General features: G+C 38.4%; 1 pseudogene; it reads right to left on the bottom strand.

Moving 5' to 3' along the window:
* Positions 1-3197: 3197 nt before the first annotated feature.
* On the bottom strand, positions 3198-3315 carry LOC120607588 (uncharacterized; annotated as a pseudogene).
* Between the last annotated feature and the right edge of the window lie 9804 nt (positions 3316-13119).

Below are 13119 nucleotides of genomic sequence, written 5' to 3'. Positions count from 1 at the left end.
ACCACACAGTTAACCCAGGAAAGGAACCTGCAGATATGTTGGGTGTACTTAAGTGTCATTTAGAAGTAGAGACTAATCCTTATAAAACATCCTAAGTTCATCCAGGCAAGAGCCACAGAAAAGCATGGAAACGTGGTTTATAGCGGGGAGTGGTAGGTAATAAGAAATCACTATCAGGCAAAAGGAAGCCCCAAATTAGAATTTTTCTAGGGATATATGGAGGGAATTTTAATCTGGGTCTGTTTTCTCCCATTGTTCCCTATCTTTATTTTAGGACGCAACACTGTGTAAAACCATGCTTTCATGAGATTGATCAGGCTACAGATAGTACTGAGTTATGAGAGGACATCAAGCTTCCCAGGGCCAGTTTCCTAAACCAGCAGCTTCCTCAATCCTATCTCCATTGGCTGGAGCTATTGACATTCTAGAAAATGATTTTGTGTTCTTACAATGGTGAGAGGAAGCTTTGGGGAAAAAATGGGTTAACGTTGTTGCAGAATGGAATTTGTTGAAGATTTCCACTTAGGGACAACAAATTTCCAAAGTGTCTGTGATCCCGCAGGCCACTGCAGCCTCCTGGATCCCTCGTAAGAGAAGACTTCTGCTTCATCAGGGTCTAAATTCCAAAACTATTATGAAGGGGCTGCGCTACTGTTAGTGTTTCACCCCTTTGGAAAAGATAGTAGCTTCTGAGTAGATCAATTTTTGTATGTTTATTAAAAATCAGTATCCTTCCTTCTGATATTGCTACTAGTAATTTTAGATATATCTCCACGGACAAGGGAAACAAAAGAAAAATAAACAAATGGGATTACATCAAACTAAAACATTTTCGTACAACAAAGGAAACCACCAACAAAGTGAAAAGACAACCTACTGAATAGGAGAAGATATTCGCTTATGGTGTATCTGATAAGGGGATAATATCTAACATTTATAAAGAACTCATATGACTCAACACCAAAAAAATAAACAATCCAATTAAAAAATGGGCAGAAGACCTGAATAGATATTTCTCAAAAGAAGAAATACAGACGGCCAATAAATATATGAAAAGATACTTAATATCACTAATAATCAGAGAAATACAAATTAAAACCACAATGAAATATCACTTCACACCTGTCAGAATGGCTATCATCAATAAATCAAAAAACGAGTGTTGTCAAATATATGGAGAAAAGTAAACACTCGTACACTTGTTGGTAGGATTGCAAATTAGTGTAGTCACTATGGAAAACACTTTGGAGATTCCTCAAAAAATTAAAAACGGATCCACCTTTTGACCCAGCAATTGCTCTTCTGGGGTATTTATCTAAAGAAAACCAAAACACTAATTTGTAGGGATTTATGCACCTCTATGTTCATGGCAGTGCTATTCACAATAGCCAAGATATGGAAGCAACCTAAGTGCCCTTCTAACAGATGATTGGATAAAGAAGTTATGGTTCATATATACAATGGAATATTACTCAACCATAAAAAATGAAATTTACTATTTGCAATGACATGGATGGACCCAGAGGGTATTGTGCTGAGCGAAAAAAGTCAGAGAAAGATAAATACTATATGATTTCACTTAAATGAGGAATCTAAGGAACAAAAAGAACAAACTGATCGAAAACAGACAAATACAGAGGACAACGTAGTGATGGCCAGAGGGGTTGAGGTGCTGGGAGAATGGGGTGAAAGTTTAAAGAAGTACAAATCAGTAGTTGAAAAATGGTCACAGGGATGGGGAGCATGGCAGAGGGAATGCAGTCAGCAGTAATATAATGGCTATGTGTAGAGCCAGAGGGGTGATAGAGGAACTGGGGGGATCATTTCATAAACTATATAAATGTCTAACCAATGAACCGTATACTTGAAACTAATTATAAAATTAAAAAATGCTAAAAAAATCACCAAGAAAATCACAGAAGTTCTTTGAGAATTTAAGAAACTGTTCTCCAGTCACTGGGAATCTAGAGATGTGTAAAATATCTACCTCTATATGAAGGATAGCAAAGAAATTTTATAGGACTCCATGATAAGAAAGCAGGGCAAGGTATCTGCACATATTTTTGTTCTTCTCAATACAAACTTGAGTTCCATTATCTTATATATATTTGGAGAAATTTAAAAATAGTAAAAACTAGTATTTATTGAGTACTTACAAAAAAAAAATCAGTATCTTTTCTTTGTATCCAGCACAGAGACCAAAAAGGCCATAAGCTTTCAGAGGCCAGAGTGACCACAAGGGGCTGATACAGTCAAGAAAAGCTTCAAGGAGGGTTTGGGGTACAGATGAGGCCCTGTCCTTTTCCCAGACTCACACTCACTCCCTCAGACTGTTGGCTCCTTACCCAATATTCAGTCTCTATTTTTTTCCCTAGAGCAACAACTCCAGTGTGGCAATGTGCCTGGCTAAAGACTTCCTTTCCCAGCCTTCCTTACAGTAGGGGTGGCCAGTGAGATCTAAGGCGATGTTGTTGGGTGGGCAGTGTTGCTGGATAAAATATGGTTTGTCCAGTTAATTTTGAATTTCAGATAAACAACAAATAATTTTTTAATATAAGTATGTCCCCCGTAACATGTTATTATTTCTATTTGCCAAATCTAGCAACCATATAGATAGAGCTTTTGGGAAACTAGGCAGGACGCTCCTTTTGCCCCTTTTCCCCTTTCTCTTCCTTCCTGGGACATGAATGGAGTAGCTGGGATTTCAGCAATCATCTTAGCTCATGAGGTTAAGGATGGCAGAAAAGAGACAGAAGACGGATACACAATGACTACAAACCTTCTGAATGTATGTATGAGAATAAACCACTGCTTTGCTTTTAGCCAATAATAGTTTGCATCCACTTGCTATTCCTAATTGATATAGCCATAAGAAAAGTGCACTGTTATTTTTGATGTTAAGTCTGTTTACTATGGGTCATCTTTTCCTTTGTCTTTTATGTAACATAAACCACTTTTTTTTTTTAACTCACTATTCTTTTTAAGGACCCCAAGAAGAATGGATGGTATGCCCTATACCCTTTGAAATGACATCCCTTAGCTACACAGCTTTATTGCCTGACTATTTTGCAAATAGCATTTAGGTATTTTGAGTACTTGCTTCAGGTAATTAATAATGATAATAATATTTCTATTTTTTTTCAAAAATGTCTTAGGAGATATTATATTATTTATTTGTTTGTTTGTTTTATTTTTTATGCCTACAGTACCTGGTCTTCCTAGGTGGTCTCCCATCCAAATACTAACCAGGCCCGACCCTGCTTAGCTTCCAAGCTCAGACGAAATCGGGTGTGTTCAGGGTGGATAATAATATTTCTGAAGCAGGACATTTCATATCTCTCTGAACAAAGATTTGGTCTAAAAACTCAAGTCCCATGAAATGATGCTCCAAAACTCCAGAACCATATTTCAAAACAGTAAAACTCACAAATGACTTTTGATCTTCCGCTTTAAGAATGTTTCCTTTTACAGCGTTTAAGAATACTTTACTCCTTATATGCTGTAAAGATTAGCTAAGGTTAGTCATGAACACAGGTAAAGCTCAGTTGCAAAGCTCCATCAATAATTCAGGAATTATGTAGAACCAAACTCCTTCAGCTTTGTTAGCAAGTCAACTGCTTTGCATGTCCACTGTGAGACATTCTGGGAAATGGAAGGAGTCATAGAATTAGCCTCTTTACATATAAGCCCAAGCTAACTAGTTTAGCTTGCTAGTTATGCAGAGAAAAAAAGGTTCCCTGGGACGTGAACTATATAAATACCTGCCCTCTCTTTTGCAATGGAATCTTTCAAAGGTTAAATAATAGTAAATAATCAACTAAGATTTCTTAGATTGGCTGTGTTTACCTTTCTCTGAAAAATTTTTCCCGCATGAAGACGAAGTAATTTTGAATTGAGAGCAGTATTTCCTTTTAGGCCTCCCTGTTTCAGACATTCAGAGAACAAGATCAAGCCTGGCCTGACTGGCAGAGGCTGCCTGGGGCAGACAGCTAGGCTGGCCATGTGAGTGAGGGGAGGCGAGTTAGAATTTAACAGGAGGGGAAGAAAACTCCCACTTCATTTTGTAAGTTTCCGCACAGGACTTTCAGCACCAGTCATCAGCAAAAAAGAAGTGAACAGAGTTTTGCCCTTCCTGCATCAAGGGGAAGGGGTAAACAAAGTTGAGTCAACTCCTAAAATATGAATTATATTATAACTATATATGTATATAGGGTATATATACAGGGTAGTTACTTAAATATATATATATATATATATATATGTATATATACATACATACATATTACAAAGTAACAAGTAGTACACAAATGGAGAGAGATTAACAGAAGATCTGGCCTTGGTGTCTGGTGGCGGGCCATGATGTCATGAGAGTTCAGAAGAGATGACGGATAAGTTCATTTGTATGCATCTATATTACAGATGCAAATGAAAGTTGGACTGATATGAATTGGAAAAAAACCAAAGTGAATTTGTTTACTAATATTATTTATACAATATTAAAGAGAAAAGAACTTATTTCTTTTGCCCAGGGAATATTGGTTTATATTTTGTTCGGGTTACACTGATTATGTTTATAGTGAATATTCGTTGCAAACATTTATTGAGCACCTACTATGTGCCTGGCACGGTGCTAGGTGCTTGGAATGCACACAATATTATAGCGCTGACAGCAGAAAGGATAAAAATGACCGAATTTCATGGGTAGGTTAGAATTCTACAAGGTCTCTCTATTCCTTACTCTCAACAAGTACAACCAGAGCAAGCCACCTGCCTTGTATTGTGATGTCTTAAGATCGTGACAATTGCTGTTTAAAACAAAACTTTAATGGGAACATTTGTGTTTTTTCTTTTTTAAAATAGCCTTATTATAAGCTCTTTAGTAAACACCAGAAGATCTTTTTATGTTAGAAATCTTTTCTCTGTTGCTAAAGAATAACAGCTTTGGTCAAGTTCTTTAATTCCTCTGGAACTAAGTTTAAACATTTATAAAATGAGATGGTAGAAAGTCGGGCTAGGTTAATTTAATGACTCCAGGCAGAGAGCCACTTACTAGTCACTTCCAAACTGTATGATCTCAGGGTGTTACTTAAATTATATAAAGTCTCAGTTTCCTTATCTGAGAAATGGGGATAAGGTGATATTTCTTGTGAGGATGAAAATGGATTTATGAGTAAAACATCTGGTTCAATATGGGGCATAGTAGAAATTCTCTAGTAATGTAATTATTTTTATCCTGCTCAAAAATTATTTGAATAATATCTGTTATATGTATAGATCTCTCTTCACACACAATAATAACAATAAGCACACACACACACACACATTTCTCTGTCATTACTGATAGCTTAGTAAGCGGCTAATTGAGAGATTTCAACATTTGGAGGCACAAATATGTAATGGATTTTTTTTTCCAATCAGTACTTTTAATAGTGCTTTGTCTAATCTCCTTTCCTATCCCTCAACAACATCTAAGGAAGATTGTAGAGATTTGCAGTTTTTAAAAGCTGGGTCCATTTAGTTTGCATCTTATTCTGATTCATAGCTTCTTTCCTTCCTCTGCCTTTTCCTGGCTTCTGGTCTCTCAGGTTGAGGGAAGGGACCGGTGCCTCTTAAGTGCTCACCCATGTCTGTGGTTCTCTCACAACTGCGGATGCTATATCTTGGGCTAAAACTGCTGGCATGTTGGTGCCCCTTTGTGGTAGGCTCCCTAAAATGGGTGACACATTGTTGAGTCTTTGGAAGCCTTTGTGGGGGGTTCCTGACTGTATAGATCAGTGACCTGGAAGACCTGGCCCTGGATGGACTGCCTCATGCCCCTCAACTGCTGCTCTGGCTTTTACCTTCCCAGACTGTTTTACTGTGATTCTGTCTCTCTAGCATTTAGTGAGTTGCCTCTATGCTTACGTGCAATTTCACTCATATTTGAACTGTGTTCCAAGAATGTAATTTTTGCCTTTTAGATGCTGAGTATCTACTGCTGGCTGAGATACGGTTATAATTGAATAATGGCACGAGGAGCTACACTGTCATCTTGGTTTAATCCCAGTGATTTACTTGTCTTTTCATTAGTTTAGATTCAAAGTTCTTTATTAGAAACAAGGTAGTTAATAAAGTTACCACTTGTTTATATGTATATAATTTATTATTATATATAATTTTGTGTAATATATTATAGATACATTATAGAAATATATTATAGAAATATTAAATTATATAATAACATATACATTAATATAATATGTACAGTCAATAAGACCATTTTTATTTAAAATTTGTTAAACGGAGGAGTTTCTTCTCTGACAGAAGAATCTAGTTCATCTTATTGTATCTTTATTTTAAATTTATGTTCTAGAACAGTGGTGTATTCCATTCTTTCAGAGAGTATTTAATACACCCATAAGTTTTCTGGTGCTTCAAATTTTTAAAAAAATTACAATAAACCTTACATAAAATACATGAATTTTAAGTGTTCAACTTAATAAATTTTACATATGTACCCATCTATGTGCCATTAAATATATACATCTGAAGTATGGTTTGTTTGTTTTTCTGTACAGACAACTATATCTTTATTATGTTTATTTTCATTTCTATCCTACAACTCTATAATTTAAAAAAAAAAAAAGTGACCATGAGGAGCAACAGGTGAAAATAAAGAGAAGAGGAGAGTGAATATTGATTGTGTGCTACCCTGTGTCTGGTGTCCTAATTGGCTCCTCTCACAGATTATCTGGTTTAATACTCAGACAAGCTCAATGGGCTTGATCATGTCATCCTCATTTTAAAGATGAGAAAATAGGGTTTCAGAGTGGCTAAGTAATTTGTCTATGGTCAAACAGTTAGACAGTATTTGAAATTAGGTCTTTGGTGGCAAACTTTATTCTTTCTCTTGGACAATTAGCAAGAAGCCATGACTTGGGTCTTAAGTTGGGTTTCCCTAAAGCAGAACTTAAGATTTTTTATTTGAAAAGTAATCCCAGAAGGGAGGAGTGGAGAACAAGGGGTATGAGATAGATGAGAAGAAAAACCAATACAAGGATGAGTTATTGGTTTGGTGACTTCAATTCTATCTCACTGGAACCTTCTCAGAAGCCTTATGAATTGTGCCTCAAAAATGCCTGCCTGAAAGACAAAAAAGGAAATTACATATTCATTAGCTTCTATCATCTAGATAGTTCCATGGCATTAACTACCCTCTTGCTTCTGGGTTGTAATGTGTTAGTGCCAAACAGTTTCCCCTAGGAATACTACATCTTGCAGAAGAGAAGACCTGGGGCAGGGCACAAGAGATATGTGTTGGGGACCCAGGTAAAACACTGTCAGATTGCACCCATGGGAACCTGGACAAAGACTATATGGAACTCACTGCCACAGCAGTGGCTGCAGTGGGCGATGGGGCTGAGAAGGTGTGAAGTGGTGCGTGACGAGTATCCAATCTATATACCAAGAATGCTTTGATAGTGTAGGCCCAGACTGGGAAACAGTTTTCCAGCAATAAGTCTCTTCTTGTAGCAGAGATTTCAGCCTGAACCCAGGCCTATTCTTCTGCTGAAGCTCATGTCTGGGCATGTTTGGCAAATTAATGGAGCACACTTGAAACAATCTATTTATGTGCATCAATAGGCATGCGTTCTCTGCTCTTTTCCAGAAGGAAGAGAAAATGGATTGTTACATATTAGAGCCAGAAAGAGATATGGGAGAAATGGCGGGGGGATTAAGTGGTAGCTTTCCCATAACAAGGTCTCAACTCAGGCCAACAGGGCAGGATCTGGTTTAGGAGGGATTCAATATCTTGAAACCTAGCCGTACAAGCTCTTTAAAGGCTCTGGTGACAAAGTGTAATAAAGAAGGAAAGGAGTTGGGCATTCTTCCCACATCCGCATGGTTCTATAGGGAAGATCAAATGTTACAACGCAATGAACACAGTTTGGGTGCTTCCAAGAATGCTGTTTCATGTGGCCTGATTATCCTGTATATTTAGAGACAAAAAGTTTTTTTATTAGGGATGTTAGTAGCTATTGTAATTGGGGATTGGCTAGTGGGAGGGTGAGACTCAGAGTCTGAACCAGCCTCCAGAGATAGCACAGAGGAGGTCCAACAAGGACAACAGAAATAAGGCTTGGCAAGTGAGCAGAGTTCAGTTTCCAGTTGCAGATATCTTTAGTACAGGTAGTTATTCAATGAAAGAGTAGAGACTCAGTCATGGGAACTTGGTAAGGGGATTATACCAGGAAAGAATAAAGTGATATTCCAGGCTCAAAGGAAAGAGCATACACAGTACGCATCCAAGATGTAGCTCAGGAAGGCATGAGAATCCAAAATGGATATAATTATAAAGCAACTAGGGCTGAATCTAGTTATTAGAAATAGCCTTGAGACTGACTGTCGAAGGCTCTGTTTATTTCCTCTTTCTCGGATATGTTTGAAAGCCCAGAGGGAGGTAAAGAGGTTGTTTATTAGCTAAACAGACAAATGGGCAGTGAGTCAAGTAGGTCTTCACTGTTGAATTATCAAGCTTCAGGTGTCTGAATCTACTCACAAGGAAGCAGGGCCCAAATGGTTAAAGCCTAGTTGCACCAGGTCTTATAAGAGAAAATTTTGCCGTCTGTCTAGAACCCCTTCTCTTCTTCTTCTGCCAACAGAACAACTTTTTAATGGCAACTCCTGGCTTCCCAGAGAAGTGAGCATGTGACCTAAGCCTAGCCAATCATATTTCCTTCCCTTCGCTTGGGGATAGGGCAGGAAACCTAGAAAGATCAATCGGATTCTTCCTTGAGATTTGTTATTTAGGTGCTTAGAAAGGGAGGGGAGCTGTCTTTTAGCTGTAAAGATGATGTAAAGTAGAATTGCTTTCTGTCATCTTTCCTGGATGCATGGGGAAAGCCATTTGCAGTAAGAGACAAAGTGTCCAAATTAAGAGAAAATTGTAAATGAAGAGAGATGAGATATGGGTAGAGAGAGAGAGAGAGAGACGGTCCTAAGGATATTATTTGGGCCCCAAATACAGCCATACCTGAAGCAAAAACCACTCCTGCTCTTTCATGAGCCAATACATTCTCTTTATTTAAGCCAGTTTCAAGCCAGTTTCATTTGGGATTCAGTAATTTGCCATGTAAGGAAATCAGATCAATACATTTGTTTACCGCTTCACAGCAGTACACATCTATTGTCTGCATCCATCGATAGCCTGAAATTTAGAGTTGGGACTCAAAACACTTGCAAAGTCTGTCATCCATTGTTCTTCATGAGGGTGAATGACCACTTGGGTGAACATACAGTCAATGCTCTCTGTCTGACAAAATCTCAATGATATCAGATCTGTGTCATTGCCTAGCACTGCTTTTGACATAGGTTTGTTCTCTGAAGCTTACTCCTGTCCTTTTCACTATAAATCTTCTTCTTCTTCTTCTTCTTCTTCTTCTTCTTCTTCTTCTTCTTCTTCTTCTTCTTCTTCTTCTTCTTCTTCTTCTTCTTCTTCTTCAGTAATAGTTTCAAACCTACAACTTAAATCTTCACTTTTTTCCTGAAACCAGATACATGCTTTTAATTTCTGTTTGCCGGTTCAATGATCAGCTCACACTAAACAAGTCTGAAACAGAGCTCAGCAGTGTCTTGGTACCCACTAATGGCACCTTCAATGTGCCAGTCATCTGCCCCTGACAATTCTGAAATTATTTGCATTGCCTTTCTTCCCCCATCCTCCATTTATACTGAGTCATGGAGCACAATCCCTTTCCTTCATGATGTCTGCATGTGCTGTGAGCTGTGTGAGGTGCTGTAGATGGAACAAAAATTAAGATGTGGACATTTGCATTCTACAAGAGAGGCAATCCAAGGTAGAAAGTGCTGAGTGCTCAACAGAGAAAGGACCAGAAGAGCCTGAAGGAGGCAGCATTCCTGTTTGTTATTGGGGATTGGAGAAGAGTCAGGGAAGAATTTCTACAGTCCATGAAGGGAGAAGGGCATTAGGGAAAAAGGGAACCAGGAGAACAACTGATTGAAGCGCCCTTGGAGTGATGACTTTGGTTTGCTGATGCATTGGGGAAAAGCGCTGGGAAACCATGGTTGAGGTCAACGTTGTGTTGGGGTAGACAAAGCCAGTTACAGCCCCATTCTGTCTTATTTTTTCTCATATTATGGAGCTAGAAAACTGAAATATCAGCTTTCCCAGCTTTCCTTGTAGGATAGAAGAGGAGAAAGACAGAAAAATCCTGGTTTCTGGATGATATCATCTGGACTACTTTCTCCGTGTGCCTTGGACAGGAAAAAAAATCTCGATCTGAGTAAAAATCACTGCTAGTCAGATTTTCTATTGCTTGCAGCTGAATAAAATGTTAACCAATAAAGCCGTACGTTAGCATTACTAAATGCCATTCTAGAGAAACAAATTTATTCCATAAGCAAAGAAGATGCAGAAAGCTCTTTTCATAGAGGTTAGGGAGATGCCATTATCAGAAAACTCTCTCCTTTTGCTGTTCACCGTTCATGCCCTTCAAAGCTCAGTTCTGTTTCCCCTTATTCATGGCAGCTTCTGTGTCTTGTCTTGGCCATCTTTATCCTCATTCGCTGTTGGGCAATGACTGAGTATAGCTTAGTGACATGAATTGTTACATGAATTTATGTTATGCATCCCAATAGCACTGTAAGTGCCTTGTAGGTAGTGGCCATGTTTTATACTTTCTTTCTCTCGAAGTGCTCAAGCTGGAAAGAATCACATAGTGGGTTGGTGCTCAGGTATTGGGGTCTTGAGTTTGAATCTGGACTCCATCGTGAAATATTTGTAGATCTCAGGCACATTTTTAAACCTCTCTAGGCTTCAGTTTCCTCACTGAGGAACAAAGATTGATAGCAGAACTTGTCTCACAGGGTTACGTGAGACTCAAATGAAATATTTCCATGAATTCCTTAGTGTTATTTTAGTTTCCCATTACATGTGTAGGAGACAGATTGCATTAATGACCTCCCTGTACCCACGTGCTTTCTAATGTGACTTTGTAGCTCTTTCCATCATGAAGTGGACTCCATTTCCCCACCCTTGAATCTGGACTGGCTTTATTACATTCTTTGGCCAGTAGAATATGGCAGAAGTGATACTGTGCTAGTTCTCTGCATAAGTCTTAAGAGGCCTGGCACATTTCCACTCTCTCTTAGTACCCCTGCCTTTGCCATAAGAAGAAGCTCAGGAGAGCTATTGGAGGATGAGTGACATTGTGGAGTAGGACAGAATATTCCCAGTGGAGGCTCTTGTAGACCAGCCAATCTGCCAGTTGGTTAAAGATACATGAGTGAGTCCAGCCAAGATCTGAAAACCTACTCAGGAAACCTATACACTTATGAGCAATAATAAATGCTAATTGTTTCAAACCAGTAAGTTTTGGGAAGGTTTGTTATGCAGTGATAGCTAACTGATATGTTACCTAAGAGAGAGGAGGAACTTTGCTTGTATCATTTGCTGCATATTATATAGTGCTTAATATGTGTTGAATAAATTCTGAGTGTAATTATGATTGTTATCATCTTAAAGCATCATAGTGATAAGTAAATGAGATAATGCAGGGAAAATATTTAGCATTGTTTCTGGCACACGGTGACCTCCCAACAAATGTTAGTTACTATAGGGTGATCAACAATGACTGTTTAATTGATTAACACATTTTTTAATAATATAAGGCTAACTGATGTGTAATGCTGTCTTAAGCCCAGTGAATGAAGCATTCTTCTTTTTTTCAGAAAATCTAACATTTACCACAGTTAGATTTTCACTTCTAAATTTAAATAGATAGATAGATAGACAGACAAGTCACAGATTAACTTTGCCCCAGGAAACTTGGAGAACAAAATTTCACAAGAGCTGTTCATGGAACCCTGGAGCTTAGAGATAAAGCATCAATCTCCTACCAACTACCATTTCTACCCCCTGGTTTCCTCTCCTCTGCTACTTTCCCAGCACCACGCCACCATGTGTTGAGTTCCCAAGTCCTCCCAGTACATTGCTTCTTCCCCGTTGATGCTGGGGAACCCTCTCCTCTGACACTACCAGTGACCATGGGGATAGGTAGTATGTGTGGGAATGGGAGGTGGGGTGTGGAGCCTGCGGTATATGCTCTGTAACTGCACTGTGGGGCTGATACTGCTTGCTGGCTCTGTTTTGCTCTTTTGAAGAGAGGCCTTTTTATCCTCACCACGAAGAAGGCTCATACTTTGTAATCTCTCAGTGACCTCGTTAGTTCCCAAATTATATTTGGCCGCTAGAAAATGAACACATGGTACGTTCTCCATGGGACTCATTATTTCCATTTTGGAGACTGTCATTTATGAAATTCTGACTTCCTTTGATTTTCTATTTACACTGGGCAAAGCTAAGAATATTGTAATTGTCTGTGATGTTTTGAAAACACTTGTCACAAACTGAAGCCAAATGTTGATTAATGTTAAGTGTTTTGGAGAATCAAGCTTTGGCTCATTAACTGGACTTGAATGGCATTACCCATCAGCCTCAAGTTCTGATAATTGTTCATCACAGATTGGTGCTAATTTGGTAATAATGGTGCTGACAGATTTGTATGTTTTCTCTGCAATGAACATTATGCACACATAAAGGCTACTGCAGACCTGGAGTTAGAAGACTTGGTCCCAGATTTGCCACAATGTGACCTTGGGCAAATTAGCTAACCTTTTTCAGTCTCCATTTCCTTATACAAAATAAGGGGCTTAGATGAGATAATCTTCAATATCCTTCTTCACCAAGATTCTACATTGGCAATACTATACTGTTTGGTCTTGAATTGCATAATAAGCACAGATTCATTTTAGGAAAGGCACAAACGTGCAAAACTGATATACATGGAATATGAGCGAAGGTGGAAGTTTATGTCCTTTCTTTTCTGCATCTTTTTTATATTAAGAGGGAAAGAAATGTTTTGTGATGGGCTTGCAGGATAAGCCCTTAATCAAATGTTACATATCATCTGTTTGAGACAGTATTTGGTAAGTCAAACCTAAGTAGCTATAATCACTGTGGAATCTGAAACTGTTTCCTGTTATCCTGTCTATTTTCTGAAACAGACGGGAGGCAGTCTAGCTTCTTAAAACGGCACAAAACGGTAGTATTCCGAGGAA

This window comes from Pteropus medius, unplaced genomic scaffold (genome assembly GCF_902729225.1).
Source record: "Pteropus medius unplaced genomic scaffold, Ma_sr-lr_union100, whole genome shotgun sequence".
NCBI lineage: Eukaryota > Metazoa > Chordata > Mammalia > Chiroptera > Pteropodidae > Pteropus > Pteropus medius.
The sequence above is the reverse complement of the archived record's forward strand: the minus strand, read 5'-3'. Positions and strand labels throughout refer to the sequence as shown.